The following is a 16,483-nucleotide window of genomic DNA, read 5'->3' as shown; positions in this document are numbered from 1 at the left end:
CATCAGGAGATCAAGCTGAGTCATGCCCCCTGCTTTTTTTTTTTTTTCATTAGTACACATCCAACACAGGTAGATATGCACATTACCTGTGTTACCTATCATAAAAGACTAAGACAACAATAGTTAGAGTTCTGCCAAATCAATAAAGCAACAGCAATGCATTTCTCAGGGTGTCTCCAGCTAGGGGAGAAAGGAAGAGGAAGAAAAAACAAACAAAAAAGGGGGGGGCGCGCGGAGGAAGAGACATACAGCCACACCTTCCGCTTTCTGCTTCTGTCTGGCACTCTGTCGCTCCGGCCCTAGGGTCAGATTATCACAGCAGACTCCTCAGCAGCCTTTGTGGGAAGAAGCATTTTTTTTGTCGTATTTTAAATACAAAAAGGCATAAAAGCCTCCTAGCTGGGAATGCTACTAAGGATAGAAAGAGATTTTCCTCCTACATTCAAAGAGTTTGAGCTGTCTACAGAAGGGACTCCCAATACTCTTCTTGCCCTACAGGTCACCCCACGCGTCTGATGGAGTAAGGACAAGAAAGCAGCTCAGGAGGCTGTTGCCCTCTGCCAGTCAGCTGATCTGTCCTGTAACGTGACTACAGCTGTGGGGCTGCACAACCATCCTCTCCCTCCGGTCCAGGTCAGAATTAGATCTATGTCTATTTTATTGCTGTGACACACAGGAATAGCTGACAGAATAGCAACTGAAATAAACCCCTTTTTCTGCCAACAGTGCAGCTGCACTGAAAATTGCTTGCAGTTTTGATTTTGAGGGACAAAGACTTAAAAGACCATATCCTACTCTGTTTTTGATGTAATAATGACTAAAAAAAAAAAGGCCTGAGATCTTTTTCTTTGCTATTATATCAATATCAACATACAGATACTGCAAACAAACGTACAAAAATAAGGCTTACCTGATGAAGGCTACCCATCATTTGAGTGTCACAGTATGCAAAAAGATATTATTTGCATGGATAATCAATCAGGATGTCTACAACAAATATGAAGTCCAACATTAAGACTTTCTACCAAGTTTAAGCAAACTCACACAATTGAAACTAAATAAACTCCCATTTAAAGCATCTAAGAAAGGGAAATTAAATGTTACGGGAACTATGAAGACAGTCATGCCTTTCCCTACCACAAAAGTGCCCTGAGAGAGAGAGAGAGAGAGCGCGCGCGCCAGGAGATTAAATTGTATTAAAAACAGCAGATTGAAACTAAGACTTCAGCAACTTGACAAAAAATAAAATACTGAGTTATCTTTACAGAGAATACTGGTAAACACGCAAATTCTTAAAAGACTGATTAGAAAAGTTTGCACAAGACCAGTACTGTACATGGAAACAGTCTTACCCAACAACCATAAGCCTTTTTATACATATATTGTTATTGTTGTTATAATAATCAGGGGTACCTGAAGGTTGAAATTTTTAAGTTTTAAGGTATTCTCAGTCTAAATATTAGATTTCAAACTGTTAAAAGTATACTCAGTTATTAGCTACTTGGATAAAGCCATTAAGACTTCAAAAAAGTGATACTATTTTATCCTTTGATAACAGACAATAAAGATATTTTGCATTCAAGAAAGAAAACGGACAGCTCATTTTCCATTCCTAATCTTTACATGCATAAGCAAAAAATCATTTCTCATGAATGTTCTTCTTTGCAGCCTTCCTACACTGAAAGGCAATACTTTCCAAAAGCTGCTTTCAACAAACAGTTAAAATAAAGGGTAATGACTGCTTATAAGAGTAGCTTAACTTATGATCAAACAATCAAGTGTTCATATTTTGGCTGTCACTCTCATTCAGATTAAGAAACTGCATAAAGAAAAATTTCCTATTTTCCTAAAATTTTCCTATTTCACCATGATCAAACAAGGTCATCTATACAGACATGAGCATACCCAGTATGCTAATAAAATAGTACATCTCATAAGTAGCCTTTAGAAATGACTGCAGCAAGCAGGCCAAAGAAACCGTAACCAAATTGTCTTTGGGAAAAAGCTTCCTTTAATGAAAGCTACAGAAATACTTCCCCATGCCCCACGCCATATGAGACTATATTATCAGGCTACATTATTGCCAAGATAAGCAAACAGGAAAATAAAGAAATGAAAAAAAAATCAGGCATTGCATTCAGGCAGAACGTGATCTTAAAGAAGCAGTCAAGTCCTCCTCCTCTACTTCCTATTCTCACTGCCTCCATTGTGGCATATTCCAAGTTATTTTCTAGGCTGTGTACAATGAGGAGATTTTATTTGCATTGGCCAAGTACCGACCACAGTCCTGAGCACTACTGAAAAGACAAACACCACTTTGCAAATAAAATTGGACCTCTTAACCTCCCAAGGGTGGTGATTTCACTTTCCCCAAAATTGTGAAATATATGGGGTTTATTCCATGTCCCAAGATACTCAGTAAGATTAAATTACATTCAAGGCAATGCAAATTTTTTCTTCTTTAATACAGGGAATTATTTACTTTGTGGGTATGAAGGTAAGCATACTCTCCAAAGAAAAACATGTATTTAAGTAATTTTAACATCTACCTTTCAGTTTTCAGTTCCATTTTACTTCTTGACACAATGCATAAGTACACAGAACATGAAAGCGGAAGTGATAGAGGACAATTACTGAAATCAATGTTACTGATCACCACATCCATTCAGAGTATTACAGATATATAACTTGAAAAAGGTATCCAATTATTATTCTTTGCTACATCTCCACTGTAACATGAAAAACATATTTATCATTCCAAGGTAGGCTCCGTACAAAATATTTGATACATTCTACCCTCTCCCTTATGGAATTCTTTGGAGCTTTTTACAATTATTCTCAACAGCCAAGTCCACAGATGTATTTTTCTTGGAAATACACTAAGTTGTTTGTTCCAAGATCAGTAACACAGGCCCTACATGAAAAAAAAAAAAAAAAGTTGGATGTACTTATTTTACAAAACAACCAAAGACTCAAAATTTTGCCTTAAAGTTATAAGTGATGTTTGCTCTAGGCAATCTTCATTGTCTGAAGACAAGGAAAGTGTGTGTGTGCACGCGTGTGCGCACACAAGCGTAATAAAAGCTCATTGATTCTGTGTCATAATTATGTTGTGCTACATGAGTATTCTATAAAGTATTTAACAGCACAAAAAGCTTAAAATCAAACTTCTTTAAAAATTAGTGTGGGAGCTGTGAGGTAAAGAGAGCAGTTTTCTTCATGTTCAGCATTTTCCAATCTCAGACAAAAACATGGGACTCTATTTTTATATGAATCTCCAGGAAGAGGACTTACCTTAACATTGTTTCCTCTTTCCTCCAGGAAGAGGAAAATATCTTAAAAATTGATTAGAACAAGGCTTAAAATGCCTTATATTTTACTTATTTGTTCAGTTCTTTACTCACATCCCAAATCACTCAATAGAAATCTAGTCTTGCAATTTGGAGTATAGCATTTCTTTAATGTCTGTGCCCTTCCCATCTCTCTCCTTCCCATGAAATGAAACTGAAAGGTAACATATACAACACAAATACTTTCTCAATGTATGATCACATGAAAACAGCTGCCAAAAAGACAGGATTGAGAATTTAGCAAGACGCAAAGCATGGTAAGGCATTTGCACAAACAACAAGAATACCCATGGTTTTAATGATTGATATTACTTATAGCAAAGATTTTAAACCAGTCTGTAATTAGTACCTAGCAAATGGCTTTCCTGGAGAGAAGCTACTCCACATTTGCTTGCGGTGCCTACTCACTCCTTTCGTGTATGCAGCCAACAAACAGGAATATAGCTACTAGCATGGTAAGCCTTAAATCTATTTCTTACACTACCTCTTACTTATTAAATGTGATCAAACAGTTATATGTGAAAATGTCACTGTAAACTTTTAGAATTAATACATACATAAGTATGCAGCTTGACGTTCTTATGCAAAGACTTGTTTGAACAGGTATATTACAACACCTCAACTAAATCACAATCAAAAGCCCTCATTGCTATGTAAGCAGAATATTGTCAGGTGGACCTTTATAAGCTGGTTTAAGAATGACTGGTGATTTAAACTTGATTTGGTACAACCGTAGCATATGTTTTGCAGAATACTACAGTGAAAATCTGGTTAACTTTGGAACACTTGGAGACCACTGGAAAATTCTTGTATTAGTATCATACTATAAATATTTTTAAAGGCTTTTAAATGAATTCAAGTGTGTCTTTCAATAGACAGAAATCTGTAATTCACATAGTCCTATGGGAGGAAACCTATACAGATTTTCCTTTGTAAGTTCAATAATTTTGTTGCCTTAAAAAAAAAAAAAAAAAAAAGTAAGAGGTGTGAAAGAGAAGGCTAAATGGGAAGAGCTCTGAACTCCACGCACACTGCTCCAGGCACCAAACCAAACAAACCATCCACAAAAGGAGACTGAGTCATCCCTTTCATTGGCACTTTAGTGAACAAGTTTGGGGGTTTGGCTTTTGTTTTTTTAAGAACTACCCACAGTTACTACAGAAGTTACTCATTCTGTGTCTCCAACAAAAAGATTTGACTGGGAACTTAGTTATGCTCAGCTGCATAAAAAGTAAAAGATATATTAAGCAGCACTGACCATGCTGCTGCAATAGAGAAACAGTCTTCTGGTTTACCAAAAATATTTTTAAAAATTTTAACATGGAACTAAATATGGACAAAAGCATAAGAAGTTGATTAAGACAGATCATCATCAGTTCCCTTTTTAAAGGCTGGAACAATGCACATCCTCTGTTCTTTAAATTACTGTATGTTTCCATGGTATAAAAGTTATTATCACTATTGGTACCTACTGAACAACACTTCTGACAGTTTAATAAGTAACACCTAACATCTTAAAGTAAATTAGTGTTGCATTTCTATGTTTGTTTATTTTGCCTTGGCTCCTCCTGGACTTTATTTCGTGTATATTTCCTATTGAAAAGATGGTAATTATTTATTTAGTATATATATCACATACAAGACTAATATTATCTCTTGCATAATATAGAATAGCCCAGTTGTAGCCTTCATTTTATTTCCCCAGACATATTATTAAAAGGCATATTTCTTACTTCAAGCAAGAGTGTGTATTTTTTAAACAAATTATTTAAGTTTTTTTAACTGTATTCCCCTTCTGCCACACAGTAATTAAAACTCTTACCGAAACCATTTTTAGTTACCTGAGGAAGTGGAGCTTTAGTCACTTTTTTTCTGCCAATCGCTCCTCCTGACAGCAAGCTTTAGAGAGCTGGAGATTTCAGAGATACAAAGCTCCTAAAAGTTTTGGGAGAATGGAGGGCTGAGCAGAATAAGTTCCAAACAACAAGTCCATCATCCCACTGGCAGAAACGCTGCACTACAAGTTCGATGGTGGCCAGCTCCTTACAGCCTGCTGGCTGACCTGCGCTCACATGGCTCCTCTGTGCTCTGCCTTTGCAGGATATTTGCCATTCAGGTTACTCTCCCCACAGAATACTGCTGGTTCCCTCCCAACCAAAGGAGCAAGAAAGAGCACACGTGCATGTTGAGGTTCAGCACAGTCTGGGATACAGGACACATCCCTGAGAAACCAGACATTACTTGCTCTCCAGCATATGTTTTTCTCTCCATTTTATCGTAATAGGATTGCTTTACTTTGAATCAAAAGCAAAGTGCTTTCCCGATGTTGCCAGAAATTCAGAAGTGCTTTTTTCCCTTCAGCCTTGGATGTACATGCCAGGTACTATTACAAGTTAGAGGGAGGGAGAGAGAAAATAGAAACATGTCCCCCATACTTTGTCCACAAGGTGAACAGGTTGAGGGCCATCCCATCCAGGCACACAAGCATTTTTAACAGAATGAGTGCATTCTCATGGTATTGCAAGTATAAACACACACGCACCATAATGGCTTAAACATCTTAAAACATGTTTCAATAATAAAGGTCCAACCATGTCAGCCAATACATCCATAAGTCAAGCTCTACAGTTAGGAACAGCTGCTCTAGAATATACCCGTAACTACCAATCTGCAATCTTCTGCAGACAGAAAGACAGTTGAAATTTAAAAGAATACTGAATAATCATGACAAAACACTTATCCTTTATTACTTGTATTTCAACTCTAATTAGTAAGAAAAACTATGAACAACAGAGCTCCAAAGACTGACTTTTATTCCCACTTTCTCCTCAAGTTCTAAGTGCTTTTCAGATGTTTTTCCAAGTTTGGTTCAAAGAGAAAGAAAACACATTTTATTTGCAAATCCTTCCACAACTTTTAATATCTGAAAAGGTGACAAAATTCCAGTGTATACATTGTATTCAGAATTTATAATGAGATTGGAGCAGCCTGTGCCCAAAGTTTTACTGGCTGAAAGGGAGAAGTTAGCAGCTTAATTAAATTTAAAGATCTAAATATAGGAACAGTTTACTGGGCAGCAGTATGGGATGTGAATTTATAGTGTGGCACTTCTTCCTTATTAGCAGCTCCTGCATCCATGCTTCCACTGCAGCAAATCTCAAGTAACCTACTTTGTGTGAACTGCCTCGTGTTCTTTGCACATGCCACACAGTAGGAGTTACTATGGAAAGTTAATACATACAAAGCTAATACAGAGATTACCCTGTCATAAGTTGCTTGCATGTCCAGAACTTCACTGTATTGACTTATTTTCAACCTTACTGTTGAAGACTTAAGTGACAGGCAAATGAGCAGTTTTAATCCTCATCATATAAATGCTAAACTGAAGAAGCTGCAGTTCCCCATCAGCCAAAGCCAGTCCCACTGCTGTCAGGATCCCAACCCTCTTGCTCTGCCCCGGCCACAAAGTCCTGACTACTCCCTTTGCCTTGGCCACAGGACTCACATGGCTGTGCAGCTGAGCTGAGCTATTTCAGCATGTTCAACTAGTGACAGACTAACTCGTGTGCTCTTCTCCACTCCCACAAACAAATGAATGGTTCCCAGAAGCTAACACACAGCAATTCAGCACCAAAGCAAAAGGAGTGGGGCTGTGCAGCTAGGAGTGGGGAAAAAGGGAAGAACAGGGCAGGATCAGGATAGCCAGCAGCCATTTCTGCTTAGGCTGCTACGAGAACACAGGTCAATTACACCAAATCCACCTAATCATAGAATCGTTTAGGTTGGAAAAGACCCTTAAGATCAAGTCCAACTGTTAACCTAGCACTACGAAGTCCACCACTAAACCATGTCCCTAAGCACCACGTCTACATGACTTTTAAATACCTCCACGGATGGAGACTCAACCACTTCCCAGGGCAGCCTGTTCCAGTGCCTGACTGCCCTTTCAGTGAAGAAGTCTTTCCTAATATCCAACCTAAACTTCCCCTGGTGCAACTTGAGGCCATTTCCTCTCATCCTATTGCTTGTTACTAGGGAGAAGAGACCGACCCCCACCTCACTACAGCCTCCTTTCAGGTAGTTGTAGAGAGCAATAAGGTCTCCCCTCAGCCTCCTTTTCTCCAGGCTAAAGAACCCCAGCTCCCTCAGCCGCTCCTCATAAGACTTGTGCTCCAGACCCTTCACCAACTTCGTTGCCCTTCTTTGGACACGCTCCAGCACCTCGACGTCCTTCTTGTAGTGAGGGGCCCAAAACTGAACCCAGGACTCGAGGTGCGGCCTCACCAGTGCCGAGTACAGGGGCACGATCACCTCCCTGGTCCTGCTGGCCACACTATTCCTGATACAAGCCAGGATGCCATTGGCCTTCTTGGCCACCTGGGCTCATTGCTGGCTCACATTCAGCCAAAATAACCTAATTCAACCTAAGCCTCACAGGACTTCTTATATTTAGACAGGTCTATAGCAACTGTAAGAAATATTAATATAATAATTATTATTCAAATATAGTTTTTCATATTTACCTATTACAGGTTAAAACTATACACTTTAAAAAAGATTCAGTGTGTATTTTTATTCTTTTTTTCACTTGCCTCAAGCATTTTTTATAACACATCACAATCAAATGATCAAATCTTTAGTCTCTCACCTCATGATACACTAACGCAGTCTTTCTTCTAAATCTGCCTTAGATCAGTGACCCCAAATGTGAATAAATAACTTGAAAAGAAAGAAAGGAAGAATTCCTATGGAAATAACTATACAAATCAAACAATACACAGACATCTTTGAATAAAATTTTTTTTGAAGGCCATGGCATTGTCCCCCCCAAAAGCGCAATAGATAAAAATAGTAAGGTATAATCCTTTTCTTGGTTTTGGAATGAAACTGCGCCAAGGGAAAGACCCACAAAATACAGGAACTCAACATCTTAATCTGCTAAATCTAGTCTTCTCACAAAGTGCTGTTTGAAGTAATTTTATGACTTGCACTAAAAATAACAGTATGTTTGTTTATTATTTTTTTTTCTTTTTTTACTAAATCAAAGGTTTCAATTTGCCTCAACTGGGCAAGGAATGACTCAGGACTTCCAGGTTCACCGTCATGTCTTGACATTGATACTTCAGCTTTTTTTTTTTACTGCCACCTTACGAAGGACTTTGCTATGTGCTATAGGCTGCCCAGACAGTATAAAAATAAAAATGAATTCACCTTGTCAGACATTTAAGTAAATACCCAGTAATAATAACTGGACCAACTGAAAATGGTTATTGTGTAGGTTACATAAACCAGGTAAATAGAATTAGAAACCATGAAAGCAATGTCAGAAGCTCTAGAAGAAAAAAAACTTCTTGCTTCGTAACAAACCAGAGCTCAAGGCATGATGAATAAAAACTTTAAAACATTTCTACTATGTGCAGGTACTGAAATGTGATCCAGGCATCTGGAACTGAAGTTGTTGGATAATTTAGTTCTTAGTTCTGTTACAAACACTGACATACTCAAAGCAAGTAACCAGGCAGCATTTTGAAACAATACACTTGCAATGATAATCCTGCAAGAGAACAATGCAAACCAGATTCTGGGGTATGCCCTAAAGGGGGAAGTTGACTGTTGCTATTTGCAGTTTCAGCAACGCAACACCTCAACACATTTAACTTTGACAGTTCAAGTTGCCAATACAGTATGCTAAAGAAAACGCAATCAGGCCACAAAAATGGAAAAAAAGCAAGGGGGCGGGTTTGTTTAAGGAAAGCTACAAAAAATACACATGCAGGATGCAAGACAATTTTATGTGTTTTAGAAGTTGCAAGTACTGAAGAAAGAAATATTTATTCTAGGAAAAAAGAAAAAGTATCTATTGGATAATGCCAAGCAATAAAGTCCCTATAGCAAGCTAAAGAATACGATGCAATAGCATTATATTGTGCCTTGCACGGTTGTGTAAAAACATATCCTGCCATACATAGAATTCATCTGCTGTACCTGAAGATTCACTGACTTCACCAAGACCCGGGGCAGACAGACAGCTTACCCACGCTCAAGGAAGTCAAAAATAAAATTTTGAATGAGAAAAAGAGCCAACAAAACAAACAGGGTATGAAGATTCAGCACAAAATAAATTCCATGTGGCAAACTACGATTAATAGAAACAACAATACATTTTCTGTGATGGCTACCTTGTTTCAAATACTGTTATTGCCAAACTTAAAAAAAAAAAGTTTGTAACATCACTGGACTTTCAAGTGATTGACTCAAGCTATACTCAAGCTTAAGTTCAGCCTGGCATTTTTTTGTGTGAATATTATTTTTCCATTGCTCATTCTTGTTTGTTTGTTTGTTTTCTTTAAATTTTTTTTTTTTTTTTGCAATACACCTACTGACTATATCCAGTTACTCTTTTTCACTAATTCCAGTTCTGTGCCAGCAACATTATCTTTCTTACTGTTGTCCAATTAGGAAGAAAACGGAAGAGAACAAAGCCATTCAGTACCATCCACAGGAAAGGAAGAAGTAAAAAAAAAAAATTAGCATGTTCATCAGAAGCCTCTCTGCAGCTCCCCATAAAGCAAGTGGACACAATTCTTCAAATTACGAATTTGTTTTCAACAGATGAAAAACAGCCATATGCTTCCATTCTTCAACTGGCATTTCAGACCTTCATGAATTTGCGCCTCTTTTTGATATGCTACATAAGACATATCTGTAGGACAGATACTGGGCATGCAATTGCACTTCTCAAAAGAGCACTGAGCAAGAAAGTTACATGTAGGATTCCTTGCAATATATTATGACTGCAGCTGGTCTAAAAAGAGATCACAAGGTGTATTTAGAAGCTGATGAATTAAGATTCGATTAATGAAAAATATGCTACAGAAGTTGTGATCCAAATGGTAATAGTTAAAACTAAAAACATTTATTTTAACAATCACGCATGAATTATGACAGACTTAGAACTAATTAATTTCACTAAGGTTGCTAAAGATTCAAGTTACTATAGACTTTGCCAAAATAAAGGCACTACCCAATTATCTCCAATATGGCCCAATAAGATAATTAGTGTGATGTTTAAAGGACTATTAGAGCATGATGACTGAGCAGCATTTAGAAGAAAAATAGTTTTTGAACATGACCTTTTATTATGTTTATCAGCAAGCACTGTACTAGTAAACCAAACACAAAATGGCCACAGAGGGCAATATCATCTGTAACATGAAAATATTGTAGTCGTTCCATAATTCTTATATCAACCAATTGCGATCATTCTTCAAAACTCTCTGCTAATACAAAAGCTAAACAAAAAGAAGTTTGTGGTTCTCAGAGGTTCCTCAATGGCTTCCTGAATAATTTCTGCTTACAATTCAAAAAAGATTCGTAATGGCCGGTTTCAGAGTCAACTTCAAGCTAAAATTCAAGCTGTGTTTTTGACTTATGAATCACCTCAAAAAGCAGTTCTTACAGGAAAGGTTTGACCCACATATTACATGACTATCCCCTTGGGAAACCAAGTACAACAAAAAGAAAACAAGATAATTTAAGGAAGGGGGAGATGGATGAGCAGAAGTGTAATCTTCACTAACCTCACAAAACTGGGGTGGCTTTTCCATAGGAACAAAAATATGTAGGAAATCAATATTTTAATTATTAAATTAAGCTGATATGCAACTGAACATGTCTAACATGTGAAGGTCTGAAAAATATAAAAGGTCATTTTTATTAAATTGCCTTTTCAAGACATAGCTGAAGAAATGCAGATCAAGTGGAAGGAATCATGCTTAACAGAAACTACACCCGAGTCAAAAGTTCCAAGCAAAAAATAGATTCAGACTAGCAATGCCTTAGCAGAAAATACCATATATACTTGCACCTTTCTTATCTCTCCCTTGGCACCAGGTTATAGCTATACTTGGAGAAAAGATACTGGGTTTGAGTCAGACCAAAGGTCCATCTATGTGGCCATTCTTACATTGCTAGGAAAATTCCAAAGGAAAAAAAAATAAGTTAAGTAAAACTACAATATTACACATTAAGTATCTTCTATTTAGTAAATTAAACTATAAAATTAAGTAGAATAATTCCTGACATCAAGGTTCCTGCAATGATCTAGTTCCACAGGACCAAATAACCAGTTAAATCATGGGGGGCAGGGAGGAGAAGGTGAGATTAATGAAAGCAAGAAAAAAATGTATGTTCATGAGAAAACGGAAAAGATATCACGATATTCCAACTTTCTGCATTTTTCTTCCTAATCTTAAAATGTAATCCACAACGAGAAGACAAATAAGAGATAATTGAAAAGGCTTTGAACACAGAACAGAATGAATATTTAGATGGCCAAATATTTGCAACTCAAAAGAAAGATCATCAACAAAATTAAGCTTGTCATTTTGAGGGAAAAGTCGTAAGTACATCTGATTTAATGCATTCAGTGTATTGCTACTTTCAGACCATAATGGTTAGCTAATGGATTGATTACAAGTTCTTCATGCAATACCACAGCTGAAGACTAACAAAATACCCTGTGCATAAAGAAACATCTTGGAAATGCCAGGGAGTGGCACCACTTCTCTTATTATTGCTCTGAAAAGCTCAATAATTGCAGTTCTTCCTGGAAAGAAACAAAATGAGCAGAACCAGAATCTCATTTGGTACAAAATGAGATGAGATCTGGAAAGCCCATCACACAGACTTTAGAAGATTCAGCTATTTGTCAAGGAAGATACCCTCTTAGTTTCATGGCAAAGCTCAAAATATAACACATTTTAGTTCACAAGAATGGAAACAAGTAAACAGAGGATCCTATTACAAAAACGCCAATCCTTGCAATAAATGCAGCAGAACAAACAGAAGAAGCTAGACTGTAAGAGGGCTGCAGTTGTTGGACCTGAATTGGCTCACTAGGCCCACCAGTGGATGACGTTGGAGCTCTAAAAAGCACCTACCTAAGGAAAAGTCTGGTTTTCAATAACAGTTTTCGAAGAGAAAAAGAGAAGGAGAAACAAAGTTAACAAATATGTCAGGCTCACATGGGAAAAAACTATCATGTTTTATTGAGTATTCTATTCAGAGGATGAAAAGAGAGAAGATGCTTCATATCTCTGCTTTGAATGAACAAACCCACTTTCTCTAAACATATGCCAAACAGCACTTTCCTACAATTCACAAAAATCACACACTTCAAAACTAGTAAGTAGGCAAGAAAAAAACTATGAAAATATTTGAAAACATACAGCCTTAAATTTTGTGAAAGAGAAGATATCAATATCAGCCTGGCACAAAAAAACGGCTTTTCCTTGTACAAAGGCCACACCACTTAACAGAACCACTTCTCCTCCCTCTTTTCATATCTACTTTGCAGAGAAACATTTTTTTCATCCAGTGATACGTTCTCAACATTTAGTCTGTGGCTGTGGACATTTTACATATGAAAGACAGTAAGTAAAAGCTAACAATAAGAACAAACCCAGTATCTTAATTACTTTGTTTTCTTGGATTTATACATAACCCACCCCCTTTCTGACTGCAGTAGTCTACAGTGGCACAGAGGACAGCCAGATAGGACAGCTAAGCAGACCAAATATATCTTTGCTACTGGAAAAAGGAGTATTCCCTTCTTCCAGGCTTGACACTGCTGTCCCCATGCTGTGTACTTGCTCTGGCACTCATCTGACCACACAATAAGAGAATTCAATTTGCTAACCCAAGGGAGGAGGGGAAAAAAAAGAGTTCAAGCAAAACAAAAAGAAAAGAAATAGTTTTCTGCTGGGTTAGCCGAGTGAATCAACTTCTCATGTACTTAGAAAAATACCAGAGTCACTGTGACAGAGCAGTACAGCCATGCTGTACCAAAACCAGAGGAAAGTAAGTAACTGGGAATACTCGATGCAGAAGCATTAAGATATGATAACTGCTAGTCAGTCTCTTTAACGTCCGCCTACTCCCAGACTTAGCACTTAGCCACCATCTAAGAGCCTGCATGATATACTTCAGCTTCAGTGATGCAGCATTGAGTACTTTCCCAAACACAGGTCTCCCTCTCTGAAATCTAATTATGTCAGCAATCTACTAAAACATCTTTGTGGGTTTTATTTGAAACTTCTAGGACAAGCTGCTTTTGACATAATACATGATAAAAAAATATATAAATTAAAATATATTTTTTTGAAGGTCAAACAAAATTTTAATTAAAAAGGTCATTCTAACTACCAATGCATCTGTAAGATAAAAACAGCCTGCCAGCTTTTTGGGGGTAGAGCAGGAGAAACTGAATGACAAGAGTGAACCAAGTATGTGCAATTGATTTCAACATTTTTAATGCATGTATGACTGTACAACAGACAGATACACAAAGTTGTTTAAACAAGTAGTTTGTGCTCTCTTTCCACCCTAATTTGCATACGTTATGTTACAGTTTAAGTCACATGGTCACATACTATTTTTCCCCTGGACATCTGCCTCATTCAACCCACTGGATGGATTCCGATTCAGGAAAGCATTAGCATTGTGCACTGAAGGAAGCTGCTCTCTGTAGACCAGTCCATTGAAAATCCGTAGATGCACAATGATCAATACTAGAACGGAAGAAATGTGGGCATTTGGCAAGAGCATTATAAACCTAATAGACAATGAAAGACCCCCACAGGCTCACTTAGCACAGTGAAGATGTGTATCTTAGAAAAGATACACGTATCTAACGCTAGCTCCCAGCTAGCAAATTTGAAGCTCCATCCCGCAGTAACACTTTCTTTTTTCAAATTTCCAACAGTCTCCTGGTCACAACCACATCAATTTTTACTACGTTATGTAGCATGTTCTTCAAAGAGGGGGAAGTGCATGCTATTGTGTCTTTTTACAACCTCACAAGTGCCAGAAACAGATATGAGAATTTCTGCAAGTAAATTCTGCTATCTTGCACAGATTCAATGCCTGACTCCCCTGTTAAAAATTTTCTAAAGGAAAAGCAGAATTTCACAGATCTTCTTGGCTTTCTAGCTAAAGTAAAAACAATCTGTTTTACCTCAGTCCCATTCTGCCTGCAAAACTAAGAAATGCAGCCCTGTCACGGAAATTGTCTTTTTAGGACACTCAAGGAGATACTATGGTACCAATAGACATTAAATACCATTTTCCTGCATTTGCAGAAACTGGAAACAGTACTTCAAAATCAATTTCTGCAGCTATTCGTGCCTTAGGTTTCATTCCAGTCACTCAAGGAAGCTTCCTAGCTCCCACCTACAAGTGAACATATCCAGTTCACTTTCATAATCCCATTCTTTTCTGGCTTGTATGTTATCAACAGAATTGTTAAAAAATTCTGCCTGCCAAGTCCGTTACAGCTGATGAAGCACAATATAGCAAGAACCCATTCTTCTTTGCAAAAGTCAGTTAGAATAGAAATGGGAAGCAGTCACTTGTCAAAAAATAATGCAGTACCACGGTAAAGTAAATTTGGTAACAACTTTTATGTCAGAATGTTTCTCTTTAAAAGAATTAAAGCAAACATTTTTCTGATCCATTACAAATAACTTTTAGATTCTTGAGATTTTGACAAAATTCTGTGTATCCTCAGCTACACTATTCTCTGTTCAGCCAGCCTTCCTGACCTCCTTCAGACAAAAAAAAAAAAAGGCAAATGACAACAACAAAACATTTACACAAAAGTGACAAAGTGTTAAAAAAAAAGTAATCAAAGAGTGAGGGGAGATTTTTTGTGGTATTTATGTTTAACTTTTTTCCCTGTTCAATAAAATTTAAAGTGGAGGAGCTTCCATACTAACAAAGTTCAGTTCTAGTCAGACAGACTTCTCAGCATCTGGATATAAAGTAATGCCCAGAAGAAATTAATCATAGGAAATCACAGCATATTTAATCATGTCTTAGTTCCGTTTACAAAGACTGTCCCATCCCACGTATCATTTTACACAAGCAAGCCCAGGGCCAAGAACACTGTCCCAGCGTCTTGAATGGCATTCCAAAGGAGAAGAGATGATCATCGCAGTGCTGGAACAGGCTTTATTCTTTCCAAGTAGTTCAATATTTTGTGAGTACCTTTGCTGTCACTGGGAAGAAAATAATTTCTTCAAAGTGCAGATCAGTGGATGCTATCTGTAACCTCTTGTGGTAAGAACGCAATTCTTATGCATCTTCAACTCATCAGCATCGCACCTACACCTCATTTTCTCCACAAAGCCGTAAGAACAGGCGGACTAATTGTCACCTCACCTCAAAACCGCCTAAAGAACCGCCCCGCGGGCTGGCAACCAGCGCACGCCCTCCCCGCTCCTGCCACCGGCGGGCTCCCCTAGGCCGCCGCCCGCACCTACGCCGCCCAACGCCCACCGCACGCGCTCCGCCCGGGCTCGCGGGAATGCGCAGGAGCACCGCTGCTCGCCGGCCGCCGCCGCGACGCACCGGGAAGCCCGCCCGAGGAGCGCGCGCGCCCCCCGCCCCGCCCCGCCCTCCGCCGGCGGCGGCGGCGCGCGCAGAGGCGGAGGAGGGCTCCGCCGCGCGCCTCGACGCCAGCTTCCTCTGCTGCAACGCGCTTTCTGCTCGAAAATCGCCATCGGGTTTTTGTTAGCGCAGTAACCCGTTCGCTTCCACGCCAGGAAGACAAAAGTGGGCCCGGCGCCTCCTCTCGCCACCGGGAACAAAAAAGGTTGTTTTCTGTTTTCCCCGGGAAGAGCCTCACGGAAGGTCACGCCTGCAGGAGAGTATTTTTGAGTGCAAAAGACCCGCATATTCCTTGGGTGAAAACGGGCAATGAGAGAAGAGGCAAAACCAAGGGATTTTCTCCATCACCCTTCTCAGAAGAGCGCATTTGCAGGGGTCGGGGGGCAACACCGCACCTCAAAGGAACGGCATCGGTGATTTTTAAATCCGGAGAAACGCCGCCTCCGGCCCCGGGGCAGTGTGTGAAACAGGGGCAACCAAAAAAAAAAAAAAAAAAAATTAAAAAAAAAAAATTCAACCTCTGGAAACGTCCGCTCCACTCAGGGAAACGCGCCTGCGGGAGGGGCGGGCGGCGGGGTGGGTGTGCCGGCGGCGGCGCCCCCGGCCGGGCGCCCATCGGGCGGCGGGGCCGAAAGGGGCAGGGAGACGCGGGCAGCGGGACCGGGCAGTGCCCTCCGCATCCG

The 16,483-nt window shown here is 39.0% G+C and overlaps 1 protein-coding gene across 3 annotated transcripts in view; it reads right to left on the bottom strand.

Moving 5' to 3' along the window:
* CEP170 (centrosomal protein 170) overlaps window positions 1–16,483 on the bottom strand; it is a 104,966-nt gene that overhangs the window by 88,008 nt on the left and 475 nt on the right. The window lies entirely within an intron of this gene.

This window comes from Platalea leucorodia, assembly GCF_965183815.1.
Source record: "Platalea leucorodia genome assembly, chromosome: 3".
Classification (NCBI taxonomy): Eukaryota; Metazoa; Chordata; class Aves; order Pelecaniformes; family Threskiornithidae; genus Platalea; species Platalea leucorodia.
The sequence above is the reverse complement of the archived record's forward strand: the minus strand, read 5'-3'. Positions and strand labels throughout refer to the sequence as shown.